The sequence below is a fragment of the Garra rufa genome, chromosome 14 (assembly GCF_049309525.1).
Source record: "Garra rufa chromosome 14, GarRuf1.0, whole genome shotgun sequence".
NCBI classification, from domain to species: Eukaryota; Metazoa; Chordata; class Actinopteri; order Cypriniformes; family Cyprinidae; genus Garra; species Garra rufa.
Window position 1 is genome coordinate 26,586,477 of NC_133374.1, and position 15,008 is coordinate 26,601,484.

Genomic DNA, 15,008 nt, shown 5'->3' on the forward strand with positions numbered 1-15,008 from the left:
ACAAGTATCTTGGCCTGGGTGGTGAATGGAATTAGGTACCCGAGAGGGTCATACTGTGAGGATAATATCTTGTAGATATTTCTCAAAGTTGGCTTGACACATTCCACTCGGCGAGGTCTGTATCCTAAAGAATCACGGAGACAGTTCCATCGCAATCCAAGTGTGCCCTCCAAAAGATCTGGGCTCTTTTGGGTTAACCAGAGCTCACTGCTTTGTGACCCCGCTTCTGTCGGAAGGTGTTCTATTGCTTCAGGTTTGTTACTGGCCCATTGGCGAAGATCGAACCCTCCAGTCAAAAGCAAACTCCGTAGGCCATCAACAAGAGATTTGGCCTTTTCGGTGGATTGTGTACTTTGAAGACAGTTGTCTACGTAGAATGATTGAGTCACTGCTTCAGCTAGAGTAGGATCGATTTCACTATCACGGGTGACTCGTTGCAGAGCATATATAGCACAACAAGGACTACATGTTGTGCCGAAAGGCAGAACCTGCCACTCATAGATCTTTGGCTGCTCAGTCCTTTGCATGTTTCTCCACAAGAAGTGCAAGATCGCCTTGTCATCTGGCAGTAAGCGAACCTGGTGAAACATATCTTTCACATCTGCACTCACTGCCACTGTGTGCTCCCTGAACTGAAGCAAAACTCCAAGCAAAGAGGGACCGAGTATGGGACCAGGAATGAGGTGATCATTTAATGACTGACCCTGGTACTGGAAAGAACAGTTAAACACAATTCTGTTTTTGCCATTGTGCCTCACTATATGGTGTGGAATGTACCAAGATTCGGCTGACGTCTCAGCTTCCTGAGAAGAGATTTCTGCCACATAGCCAGCCTCCTCTAGTTTGTCCATCTCAGTGCAGTATGCTTCAGACAGGTTTGGGTCTTTGGCCAGTCTCCGTTCAGTGCTGCGAAGGGATGCCATTACTGCTTCCTTTGGGGCTTTAAGGGTGACAGTATTTGGTCGTTTGAGCAACGGAGTGGCGTATCGTAGAATGCCGTCAACCTCTACCCTAGTAGTACGAGTTTGAAGTAGTGAGAGAGCCTGTTGGTCCTGTTTAGAACAGGTGGCTGCTGTCTCATTAATGTAGGGTAGAGTGTCAGTCTGCCAAAGACGTGCAACGTTCTTGAGTAACTCAGCATTCTGATCATCTACGATGATGTTAAGACATTGTTGGTCACAAGGGGCAGGTAGGCCATACCCAGCAGGGCCTTGGAGAGTCCACCCGAATCTGGTGTGAACAGCTATGGGTGCATTAGGAGGTCCCATTCTTATGGGCTGGATTGGCACAAGTAAATGAGGCATGTCTGACCCAATGAGTAGCAAGGGTTGTGCTCGCTCAATCTGTGGCAATGGCAAGGACCGGATATGGGCGTATTTGCATTGAAGAGCAGCTATCGGATAAGAGTGTTCAGACAGTCTCAGGTTCTCGGCAGTGAAGGCATGATTAATCTCAAACTTCCTAGTTGGCCTGTTAAACGGGGACACTGAGAAGGAAACAGATGCTCCATTCAGGTGAAGTACCTCCTGACGTATTGTACGTAGGTTGAGCGTTTCAGGCACTGCTGTAAGGTTTAACTGTTTCACAGCCTGTGGTAAGACAATGCTACGCTCTGAGCCATCATCCAACACTGCATATGTCTCCATTGATCTCTCTCTGTAATGGAGTAGAACCTTGACAACCTTAAGCATCACTTTTGGAGATCGGTTAGGATGATCCAGGTATACCTGTGTAGGGGGAACATTGACTAGAAGAACACTCTTTTGTGTTTGCTGAGCTACTTCATGGAGAATGGTAAGATGCAATTCTTTGCAAGTCTTGCAGGCTCGCTTCAGAGTACAACTGTCTGCAGGATGTGCTCTTCCACATTTCCAACACCGTTTTCCTTCAGTTATCCACTTCAGTATGTGCTCTGTAGTCAGGAGTTTGAATTTTGAGCAAGAGTTTAAGAAATGGTCCTTGTTGTTGCAATATGGACAGTATGGTTGAAACTTGGGTGTCGGAACTCTTGTTCGTCCTTGATCAGGTGAGGTACTGTTAGTTGAGTAAAGGATGGAAGTAGATCTGTCCTTAGGAAGAGAAGGTGGGTGTAAATCCTTCTTGGTTGTCCTGGCTGCCTGACTTTGGTAGAGTGCTGCTGCTCTGTTTGAAATATGTTTAGCCAAGCAGAGAAATCTGGCAGAGTGTAGGTACGGTCTGTGCCAGTCTGGAGAATGGTTAAAACAGTGCTCAACAAACCCGTCATGATAGGACGGCGGCATTTTGCTCAAAAGACGATCAACATGCGATCCACACCTTAATTCATAGCCATTTGGGCCTTCTAGAGTCTTAAGCATCCCTACCAATGAATGGATGGATAATGCAAAGTCGTCAAAAGATTCAGCATCTCCAAACTTTACAGCAGGGGCATTCAATATGGCACCTAACTCACATTGGACTAGTTGTCATGGCTGCCCATATTTATCTTGCAGCGCTTGTAATGCAGCTGTGTACGGCCGGGGATCATGCATGTATGCCTTGGCAAGCTGGATAGCACTGGGAAGCTTTAAGTGCCCTAGAAGTACTTGATATTTGTACTGTTCACTTAAATGCTGTTGATTGTGCATCAGATTGTCCAATGCCATTTTAAGCAATGCAAAGTCACTTTCACGTCCGCTTTCAAAGGATAGTATAACAGGTTTTGGGATAAGCAGAAGCAGCTAGCATCTCGAGTCCGGGTGGTTGGGCTTGAGGTACATAATTTGCTGCTTGAGCTGGGAAGACATGAGCTGGAACTGTATGATAAGCAGGGAATCCCACTTGAGTGGGAGGATTCAGTACGTGACATGGCTGAGGGAGTACAGAAGCCCCCAAAGTTGCATTGTCTGGAGGTAAAGTCACTGAGGGGAGCACACTGACAGCAGGTGTCTGATGGTAAGTGACCGTAGTGACAGGAGTGGTTGGCTGCACTGTAACAGTAGCTGGGTAAATGAATGATGAATCATTGAGAACTGTTCTAAAGTCTGATCTCTGCTGAGCTGTTACACATAGAGGCGATGAACATGTCATTACATTAGAATGGTGCACCTCAGTAGTAAAGTCTGGAGTACTTGACATAGATTGCACCACCTGTGGGTCTGGATGGACCAATACTGATGCCTCAGAGGTAAGATGCACGGGTTGTGGTGAAGAAGATCTGTGCCTTTCCTGGGCATACAATGTTAGAATATCATCAGTAACAGCTCTTTGTGGAGGTAGGCTTACTCCAGGTGCTTCAGCTAAATCACTGGCGATACTAGAGTGTGATCCAGATCTGCTCTTGCTGTCCTGTTTAAGAAATGAGGTGACTAGCTTGGCAACTTCAAGCTCATTTTGTGCTTTCTTAAGACAACACCGTATATCGATCTGTTTAGCCAAGGCTTCTCTGGCTTTAAGTGCCTCTCTGGCTTGATCATCAAGTCTCTGACATTCCTTGTCTGCTGTAGCATCCTCTTCAATCTGACGTTGTAGTTCCTCTAGTTCAAGAGCCTTTAATTTCTCTTCCAGCACTGCTGTTTGGACGTCAGACAGAGCATGTCTTGGAGATCGACTTGAAGCACTGTGTCATGATCTAGAGGTAGCTCTGGAGGCTGTACCAGATGAGATAGATTTAGAGGAATGTCTAGAATGTCTCTGTGAAGAGGAATCAGCTGGAGCCGGTGCTGATTGCAGGCATGCAGGGAGCTGGACTTCGTAATCCTCTAGATGAGCTGGGAGATGTCGCTCTCTTTGTGTGCGGGGTCGGACTGCAGAGTCTGCTGTGCTGGCAGGATCCGAATCCATCTCTACAAAGTACAATCTGGCTCGAAGGACCATGCACGAGTGTATGGGACACTCAAGGGTTCGGTTATGTACTAGTAGAAATGGTGAGGAGTTTCCGGTCAGAGAAACGGAGCAGAGAGTGGGTCCCAGCTAAAGGATTTTATTTCTACTGTCCACGCACAATGGATGTGCATGCGGCTTAGGTGTGTGGTCTACAATAAACAATATACAATATAAATGTGAATAAACAGAAATAAACATTATATACAGCCACAGTGACAGTAAATTAACGTATCAAGTCCGGTAATAAGGTATGCAAATAACACTGAAATGGCTACATTCTTTGGCCAAGTGTTTAGGTATCTATATTATGCAGTGGAACATGCACAGTTGAAACCAAACCATTATGAAACCAAATTCTACACATATAGACTTAGATTCAAGTTGTTATTTAAACTAGTAAAATTTACAAGAACAGAATAAAATAAAATTACAGTTTGTCAAGCATAGAATGTAAAATGAAGACTTACTTTCTAATCAAGCACTCACAGAGAAAACCAAACATGCAGTAGTCCATTTTCTTGCACAGTAAAAGGCAATCACTCCACTAATACTATAGACTGCATTCTTACTTGTCTGGGCATGTCTTAACTTGTTTAACTTTATTTAGCATAAAGTTATGTGCGGAAGACGCCTCTGGGTGGCGTTGTGGGGCTTTCATACAATGAAAATGGATTAACATCATTTCTCAATACTTTTTTATCAACATAAAATATTGCCAAAGTTTTCTGCAAATCTTTAATGGAAACGCACCTACTGCGATTCATAAATCTTCTCCTGTGGCCTCATGGTAGTAAAGTGTCCGTAATATCCACACTTAAAGGGATAGTCAGCCAAAAATTAAAATTACCCCATGATTTACTCACCCAATACAATCAGAGTTATATTAAAAAAAATGTCGTGGCTCTTTCAAGCTTTATAATAGTAGTGAACAGTGGTCAAGATTTTAAGGCAAAATAAAGTTATGTTTATATTTATTCATTTGGCAGACCCTTTTTATCCAAAGCGACTTACAATTGAGGAAAACAACAAGCATTTTATCACAAAATGGCAATAAAACACGAGAAGTGCCAATTATACAAGTTTACGGTCATTGTTTAAAACAAAAGCTAGGACATGAACATGTAGAGTGTTTTCACGACGCGTCATCAATCGGCCATATTGGCGTCACTGAACTTGAACAATGCCACTGAACCGAGCAAAACTTGCATATTTTGCTGATTATTGCTGCTGAAAATGGTAAAATATTGTCATGTTTTGGGGTGTACTAACCTGTCAGACTGGGAAAAACATTTGGAGGACTATAGACTGCCAAAAGTTAAAACAAATCGAGGAGAAGAGTGCAAAAAACTGTCTGAGGAACAAAAGGCGTTTGTGGTTAGCCGAACTGAACCAGGATTTCCAGGGAAAGAATCTTGACAACATTTGTGTTTGTTCTTATTGTGTATGTTCTGTTGTTTATATCCCATTATCGTTAATATGGCAGTGCATCCGGGTAACTGACCAAATAGTGACGTAAGTGCAAACCCTAAGACCATAGAAAAAGTGTAAACTCTGAAATTATTTGTTTGTGTTTGCATTGAGAAGTCAATGGTCAGTTATGAATTATTAATTATTCTAATAATAATTCATGCTCCATGTGCTAACCACCCCTCAAAAACGTACATTATTTATTATACTTTTGCATTTAATTATTATTTATTAGGTTACTGTGTGTTTTGTACACACTGAAGATTTTCATTATAAAAAAATTAAAAATGAATGTCTGTTTATCAGTTTATCAAATTGCACATGATATAACAAGTTTTCCATTTTAAAGACATCTGTTTTAACTACCTTTCCATATGCAACGTATTTCCAGCCCAGACTTACAGAAGCCTAAAGTAACTCACAGTAGGATCATTTTTTGATTAAGACCAATGCTTTAGTCCTGCATGGTGCATGACCTGGCCATGGTCGACGGTTATCCGTGACCATTTATCAGGCTTAGTTTGTGATATCTCCACATTATCCAAGGAAAGGAAACTATATAGTTTCCTGTGGCACGGGCCATTCTGCTTTAAAGGAACATTAAGTTTTATTGCTTGCATTTAAAAAACTAACTTTTGCTTGTAAATAGTTTTTCCATTTCTTGATTAAAACTAACACATAATTGAATCTACACATGATAAAATAATAATTGTTACATTACCAGTGCACTGATTACAGCACAACATCAGAAAAATAACTTTCTCCTAAGATGCCAACAAGACTCAGTTACTTATAAAATTATCCAGGCTGCTATTATAATAAATTAGTTATGCCAAATAAAAGTGTATTTCAGTGTGGCCATAGGGTTAGTATTTGTTTGAAAAAAGAATTCAGCTCATAAACTGTAGGCCTGTGAGAGGGTAGTTAATACTGAAAAAAGAATCAAAACAATAAAACCAAATAGAGCTATTTGACTTTTCTAAAACAATTAGCTTTTGCATGCAAAATAAAACATCTAACCTTTGCTGTATGTTGTGTGAGATATGTATTATCAAATACATATATTTCCTGAACTATCAACTTGCATATCCCTTAAAGGGACAGTTCAACCAAAACTGAAAATTAGCTGGAAATGTACTCACCCTCAGGCCTTTCAAATCCCAAATCCATCATAAAGGCACTTTTAACTTCAAACAAGTCCTCTATTCATAATATCCTCAATCTAAAGTCATCAGGTGTGAATCAGGAGAGAAATATGCACATATCAAGCAGAAGTTGAAATTAAAACACCTTAATAATGGATTTGTTTCTTACAGACACTTTTCACTTCACAAGATGTTAATTGATGGACTGGAGTGATGTGGATTATTGTGATGTTTTTATCAGCTGTTTAGACTCTCATTCTGACGGCACCCATTCACTACAGAGGATCCATTTGAGCAAGTGATGTAATATTACATTTCTCCAAATCTGTTCTGATGAAAAACAAACTCATACCTCTTGGATGACCTGAGGTTGAGTAAATTTCAGCTAATTTTCATTTTAGGGTGAACCATCAAATATCTATTATTCCCTTTTTCCTTCTGTTTTTGTTTTGATCGAACCAACAGAAGGCATATGCTATATCTGAAACATGATGGATGTGAGGCGCATGGTGTTCCTTGCTCTATTCCAGTGAATTATATGCAATTGTTCACAGTCTTCAGGAGATGATGTGCTGCATATGTGCTGCACGTGTTGGATTGAATAATGGCTACTGGAAAATGTCACAGGTGTCACAGGGGTTTTTACTGGTATTGTGTCAGGTTGGGTTTTCCATTGCTTCTCATCACTGCAGTGGAATAAATCTGCTTGAAAAAGTGCGGAAAATATGTTGGTGCTACATTTGGTGCCATTGTTTAATTTCATCATTGTATTTCTGTTAGTGAATTCAGTGTGCATTTATGAGGGCTTAAATATTAATATATCAAATATATTACATTTTAATCCAGTTTTAAATATATCAGATTTTCACTACACGATTATCAAGGCCTAAAAATTTCATTATAATGACGTCTGATATCTATAGAGTGTTTTCAAAATGCGTCATCATTTGGCCATATTGGCGCCACTCAATGTAAGCAATGCCACTGAACCGAACAAAACTTGCATATTTTGCTGATTATTGCTGCTGAAAATTATTAAAGGGGTGCTATTATACTTTTTCACTTTTTGAATTTTAGCCAGTGTGTGGTGTGTATGTTTGGGCATAAAAAACATCTACAAAGTTAAAAATCTCAAAGTCCACTCCAAAGGGAGATATTTAGGGGGATTCGCTTAACTTTAGCGATGTAGCATGGACAGCCGCTTCTAGGATGCTTCAGCGAGCCTTGACTAAAGTGTCCCATGAACTGCTTCGGTAGCCCTGCTGCTGCCGCGCAGTTGACGTGTGCGGTATCCATGGGTACCAAAGACGTCACTTCCGCTATGCTCGCCGCCATATTTGTGTCCGATATGATAACAGGCACAGCGCATCTAAATGAGATTTATTAATAAATTGAAACAAGAAATTACTTTTTATCACTACTTCCCACACTGTGTATTTGACTTGATTGTATGTTTAGGACAGATTGTGTAAATTATTGTGAACGTAGTCGCTCGGTGAAGGCTTTAAGGCCTGGAAGAATCCTTTGCCGGCTGATCACTACTTCACAGCGAACGGGACTCGCGCTGACGGCACTAATACAGTCCGCGCTTAGATTTCGGCAAATTAGTTTTGCCGAATGCAAAAAAAATGTGATTATTGAGCATAAGCCCAACATCCAGCAAGCCAAAGGAAGACGTCTTTCACGTTTTGTGTATTCATAAACCCAGATCTCATTATTGAAGCTCAAATTCAAGCACCAAAAGCATGCGATTTCTGTTTAAAAATATGCTTTTTCATTCATCCAGACTATATGGCCGCATAACATTTTAGTTTACTTTAGTTTATTACATCACTTGTGCAGCCAGTCACAATTCACAATGGTACCATTTACTCGGGATGATGATTTGTGTGTGTGCCATTTTTGTATGACCAATAATTTTTAGGGTAATTGTACATAAATAGTTTTAGCAAAACAAATATGATTATTTTAAGAACCTTTTTTACATGTATATACTTTACTGCAGGCGTTGCAATGACGAACGCTATGTAGTACAATAGTTTAGCGTTTATTATTTAATTTTCATAATTCATTAAACACCGCATGTTCTAAAATGCCTTCAACTGTAAACACTCTTGCTCTTAAGCCTAATACACACTGAAACAAATAATTTACGGCATCTGGGTGTACTGTAAGTCACTATTCTCTGCATTAGCACTGTTTTGAACTTACTGTTTGAATGCATTTTCGTTTACTAAATCTTTTGACGTACGAGTTGATCGGTTCAAAATGTAATTAACTGATTCTTTTCATTTTAAGGCATTATTTTCGTTATCATCTACTTATTTACAATCTTAGTCAATAATTAATTATTATTGCACTACTCTTGTTGTGCCGAAAAAACACCCTGCTGTGAAAAGCACCTGCGTGAATGACACCGGTACACTAAAGGCTATATGCATACCGACCCACTTCAAGCACTGCTGAGATCGAATAAATCTGTAGTTAGGTTTTTTTCTGATGACTGTTGTTACAGCTAACAGAACAACATATCCCGGGCATATTGTATCCCTGTTGTGAACATTCTGGGAGTTTTGTTGATCTTCCTCTGGTAGTTGTGGCTGCTGTGACCATAGACTAAAACAGGTAGCGCGGACACAAAAATGGTGGCGATAAAGCACAGTGACGTCACATGGTCCCTATGAATAGAGGGCCAAAACACACGCTGAGGGGGTCAGTAAAAGCTTCCTCTAGCAATCCGATGTGTTTTTGTAAGAAAAATATCAAAATTTAAAACATAAGAATCACTTTAATCTAGTTTGCTGCTTTGATAAGGGGCATGGCAGTTTTGAATGCCAACTAAGCTGTTCGCCAGTTGCAACGCAGTGGGACTGCTAACCAATCACAACACATTTGGTTTTTCGGAAGGTGGAACCTGGAACTAATTGAGCCATTTGTGCCAGCCTGGGGAGAAAACCTTTGTAATAATGTAATTTATGTGAAGAATTATGCGTTTTTCGAACCACCAAGCATGAGAGCATGTTCTAGTGCACCCCCAAAACAAAATAAACACTTTGTAAAAGAGCATAATAGGACCCCTTTAATTATTGTTGTCTTTTTGGGCTGTACTAATTGGTTGAACCGGGAAAAACATTTGGAGTACTATAAACTGACAAAAGCAGTAACACATCAAAGAGAAAAAGTCAAAAAACTGTCTGAGGAACAAAAGGCGTTTGTGGTTGGCCAAACTGAACCAGGATTTCCAGGGCAAGAATCTTGACAACATTCAAGTTTGTTCTCATAATTTCTAGTCAGGTAGGTGTAATGTTTCTAATATCTTATAGGCTTAATATTTAATATCTAAGGCTCTAATATCTTATAGTATCTTAACTAATACTGCTCATACGTATCTTTACCACCTATTAACTTGTCAAAATACTGCGCCCTTTCCTGCTTACTAGGTCCTTCTCTATATGATTTAGCAGCTTCCACACATTTTTTTCCGTGGTTTATACAGCATAAATTAGCAGAACAACCAACCAACATATTCAGTTGTTTACATTGTATCGTCAATATGGCTGTGTATCTGGGTAACTGTCCAAATCGTGATGTAAGTGCAAACCCTCTATACAGTGATAAAGGATATGTCGATTAGCATTGCAATATATACCTGAGATGGCTTGAAGAACACAGATAAACCATATACTGTTGTAATCCACGCTGAGAAACTCCTTCAGTTGTTTTCACTCTTTCAGTAGCTGTGGTCTACTAAAGCCTCAAATGCATCAGGGCTGAAGTGGAGAGAACAAAGACGTTGGTCTTTAGAAAGTGTTATTCGTCCACAGGCATCTTCCCATTCTTTCCGGCTCTTCTTATAGCTAGGAAAACAGTGATGAGTTACATTGCTTCCCTTGTTGCCTTTTGGCTGAAAATACAATTAAAAGCCCCACGAAGTGGCATCATATCAGTATTTTATTTTTTACGACTTGTGTATTCCGAGATGTGTTGCAGTAAAAATAGCATAGCTCAGTGCCAGTAGCTCACAAAGTGCAATTATTCAACATAATCAAAATAATGGCGCCCCCCATTGTCCAAAATATGTATATATAAATGTGGATTTGTTCAAATAAATGTAATGGGTTTTCTACATATTTTAGTAAGAGACCATTTACATTACAGCCATACAAGTCTTAATATCCATGGATTTCCTTAAAAACATGAATGTGCAACAATATTGGCGTGTTTTCAAAATAAAACAATAAAAGTTCAATTGAAAAAGTGAAAATATAAAAAAACTAAAAGAAAACCATAAATTGAGCGAACATTCAAATCTTTCTCAATATCAAATTGCTAATGTGTTTTTAATACACACGCATCCAATTAAAGCCTCTAAATAAGAGAGATCCTGCTGTTTTATGTCTTTATTTCATTAGTGTGTTGTTCACATTGCACCAAGCAACCAATCAACTTTTATTTGACAGGGTGAAGCAAATATATGTAGAACATATTTTTGCAATCCACCTTTAAATAGGTCACAATTGTTTAAATGCAAATATGTATGTGTTATGAATCTCTTACCGTGTTGCATAATGATGAACACTGACCAAGTTATTTGAATGTTTTGTGCACAGTCACAGAGTGGAACTAAGCCTGAGGTTACCTTGTGGTATTAATTGTTCAAATAAGACACAGTTGTTCAAATGTGATGGGGGTAAAAAGAAAAAAACTGTGTGCATCAGCACACAAACACACAAAATCTGTATCTACTCAAGGGAAAATAAATGCCAAGACAAGAGCAAAGAATTAAAACCTGATCAAAGCCTGACCTTTCACTCCTGCCTGAGGTTAACCTCGTCAAATTTTGGCTGAAAAGAAAATTGCAGTTCGTTCTAGATAATAAAACACAAGCATGCTAATCCCTTCGGTTTACTGTATATAATGTAACCCCACAAACTTTTTTTTATAAATACAATAAAGCTGTATTTCAGCATAAACTATAAAGTTTAAAAGCATCTTGAGTGGCTTGTAATTATGAATACCTTAAAAACACATGTGGTATTATATGTGAGAGAGTATAATTCAAATAATGGCTTTAAAAAGAATAATCCTCATTAATGGGATTTAATAAATTAATGACTTTTTGAACAGGCAAGCTGAGCTTATAAACCTTTTTTATTGAGTGATCATAAAAGAGAGAGTAAAGCCAAAATCATCATCAGAATTTTCCAGAAGTCTGTGCAAAAAGAATTATTTAATAGGATTTTTGCAGAGCTAAGTCTTATTCTTTAAGTGTTTGGAAATAAATCCTACCTTCTGTAAGATTTAGAATAGCACATCTGTATACGCAGATGTTTTATACACAGGTTCACAGTTGTACAAAATCAATAATTAGGTAAAAACTAAATCTGAAAATTGTGTGTGCAGAGTTACAATCAGTTTTCAATGCAAATTTGGTATTGTCTCTTTAAGACACAAGGATAGTGTTGTAAATCAGTAAAGGCTTCTGGTAAATGAGAAAGCCATGCTTACAGGTAACAACAGCTTGAAAATTAATTAAATTGATTGAGCTGTTAAAGTTATAGCTAAAAGGTTTGCAGAAGTAATTACCAAACTATTTTTCCACCAAAAGACTAATCTGGCTACAGAGACAGTAGTTAACTTTATTGGGGCCAGATTGACTTTAAAGAGTCATGTCATTTGCACATGTATAAACAGGATATATACAAATGTTATTTATAATCTGTTGAATGCATATTACAAGCATGTGCAATAGTTTCATGCACAAGCATTCTATACAGCAGGTTTTTTTTTCTGTAATTTTGCCCACCTTTAGGCCACAGATTTGAGATTAGTGATAGTATTGCGCATTTTATAACCAGGAATATGCATTAGCTCACTCCTATGATACCCATTTTGAACTTGTGACACAATCTTGCTGGGGCATGTGGAGAGGTGCTCAGACTCAATTGATTTTTCCATACTCCCTGTTCCTAGGATTAACCAGAGTTAAAATGGGAATCAGTCTTAACGCCCTAGCTTAACTTTCGTCAGAATCGTTCTGCCTGCCAGCATCGACTGTGCCGACTGACTTTTGTGCCGTCTTCACTACCTCCCTCATGAACTGAAAATGATGCAATCTTTCCACAATTAACATCATACTTTAATTTTCCGAGGGTAGATGAAAATGATTTAATTAATTAATTAATTAATTAATTAATTAATTAATATATATACAGTCAAGCCAGAAATTATTCATACCCCTGACAAATTCTGACTAAAAGTTACTTTTTTTATTCAACCAGCAAGTTTTTTTTTTTTTTTTTTTTGACTGGAAATGACACAGGCTTCTCCCAAAACACAATAAGAAGATCATTGTGGAAAAAAAAATATTTCTCAGCTTTTCTTACATTTGAACAAAAAGTGGCATGTCCAAAATTATTCATACCCTTTGCAAACTGTCACAGTCTATGGGAAAGTCCAAAGTTCTATTCCATTCCAAATAGTCCAAGCTGTTCTAAAGCATCCTAATTACCCTGATTCATTGGGAACAGCTGTTTTAATCAACTCAACAGGTGAAAAACAGAAGCTCTCTGCTGTTGGTTTGTGGACAGTCATGGCTAAGACAAAGGAGCTCACTGAGGACCTGCGGCTGCGCATTGTGGCTGCTCACAAGTCAGGAAAGGGCTATAAGACCATATCTAAATGGTTTGAAGTTCCAGAGGCTACAGTGCAAAGTATTATTAAAAAATACATGACGTTCCGCACTGTGAAAAATCTCAGAGGACGTGGTCGGAAGTCAAAGGTGACACCTGTGCTGGCCAGGAGGGTAGCGAGAGAGGTAAAGAAGAATCCAAGGATCACCACCAAGGCCATTCTGATGAATTTGGACTCTGTATGATACAGTCTATTGCATGATACGAATATCATGCTTATGTGTGGAAAAACTGTGCAATATACAATTGTTTACAACCTTTAAAAAATGCTCTTTTAAATCTCTTTTCAAATTTCTCACAGACCTTTAGTGCAGAGAGTCAAACAGGCCCACCAAGTTTCGTCCTAATTGACCTCTGTTAAGCTAATAGATGCTCAAAGTTCATCAGCCTATGGCGGCCACGTTTTTTGAGATATGCAAATGTTCTTATAGATGCTTTTGGCACTTTGGACCAAGACCGTCGTGTATCAATTTTCATGTCGATTGGACAAATGGTTACATATTTATGGCAGTTTTTTTCTCACTCTTATAGCGTCACCAAGTAGCCAAGCTCTGCGACTTTCTTCATGTGACTTTAGATTCAGCTCTTACATACACCTTGTGAGTTTGGCGAAGATATCTCATTCCATTCAAAAGTTATAGCCGTTTTAGTAAAGACAGCACTGCCCCTTTCAAACGTTTTGGCATCCCTTTGTGATGGAGGGTCAAAACTTGAAGCTTTTTTGATAATTATTAATATTCACTCTCCAGAGAATCTTCCTGTACTGGTTTAGTTTCGTTTAGGAGAAAAACCTAGGACTATTTCACAAAAGTAGGTTTTTCAAAAAAATGCTAAATAGCTGAATATTTTGCCAGGTATGCGTTTAATCCGGCATGAGCCATGATTCCAACATCATAAGACACTTGAACCTGCGACGAACTGAGTTATGAGTGATTTCGTACTTTTGATTGCTGTAGCACCCCAGTCAGGCCGATTGAGGTGAGCCTTGGTGACGTTGTAGATGATGTGAGTACTACCATCCCTCCAAGTTTCAAGTCTCTACGACTTACGGTTTGGTCTGCCCGATCAGTTTTACGTGGAGATTGCTGATCCTTGGCCATTCTACACGCTTGAACCCCTAAATATTGCACATGACATATTTTTTCCCTTCGACATCACAGTTGCTAGTGCAGAGTTGCCATGAGCCAATCAGCATTGCCATGATGTCACATTCCTACAGCTCTGGAGTCATTAGTCACATAGCATTTAGGTTCAGGTGATTGGCTCCTGGCAACAGAACTGAGCTGCCATGCGGAAATAAGACAGATTTCAAATAAACCACTACTTCATAAAGTGTCATTAAGATGAATGGGAGTGCAAACAGCTTTTTAGACTTGTCTGGATAGCACACAGAATGTTATTTCATGCTGTGTGCCTAGCACTTGAAAAAACAGCCCCATTTTTATACATTTTTTCATGCGTTTCATGTGTGTTTTGCATTAGCTCAGTGTGTCGCCTCATTTAGAAACAAATAAGGGTGTGTTTGTAGTCTTTATGCTCAAGGGTCTGCATGAAGATAGCAATTAGCTTGCGTGTTGATGTGAGAATAGGAGTTTTTTTGAGTTCACAACACAAATCTGTCACCACCGAGCCCTTGGGGTAGACACATAATCAGCACACTGTAATTTTTTTTTTTTTTTGTAAAAATTGCTAGGTAAACAAAAAGTACCCACATAGGCATGTTAGCTTGCGACAGCTGAAATGAACAAGAAACATTTTATAAAGATGTGTACCCCTAGCGTAACCCTGGATGGATGGTGGTTATATAACAGCAGGTGAAAATAAATGAAACTCCTTTTATTGATGGTCATTTCCACTGGCT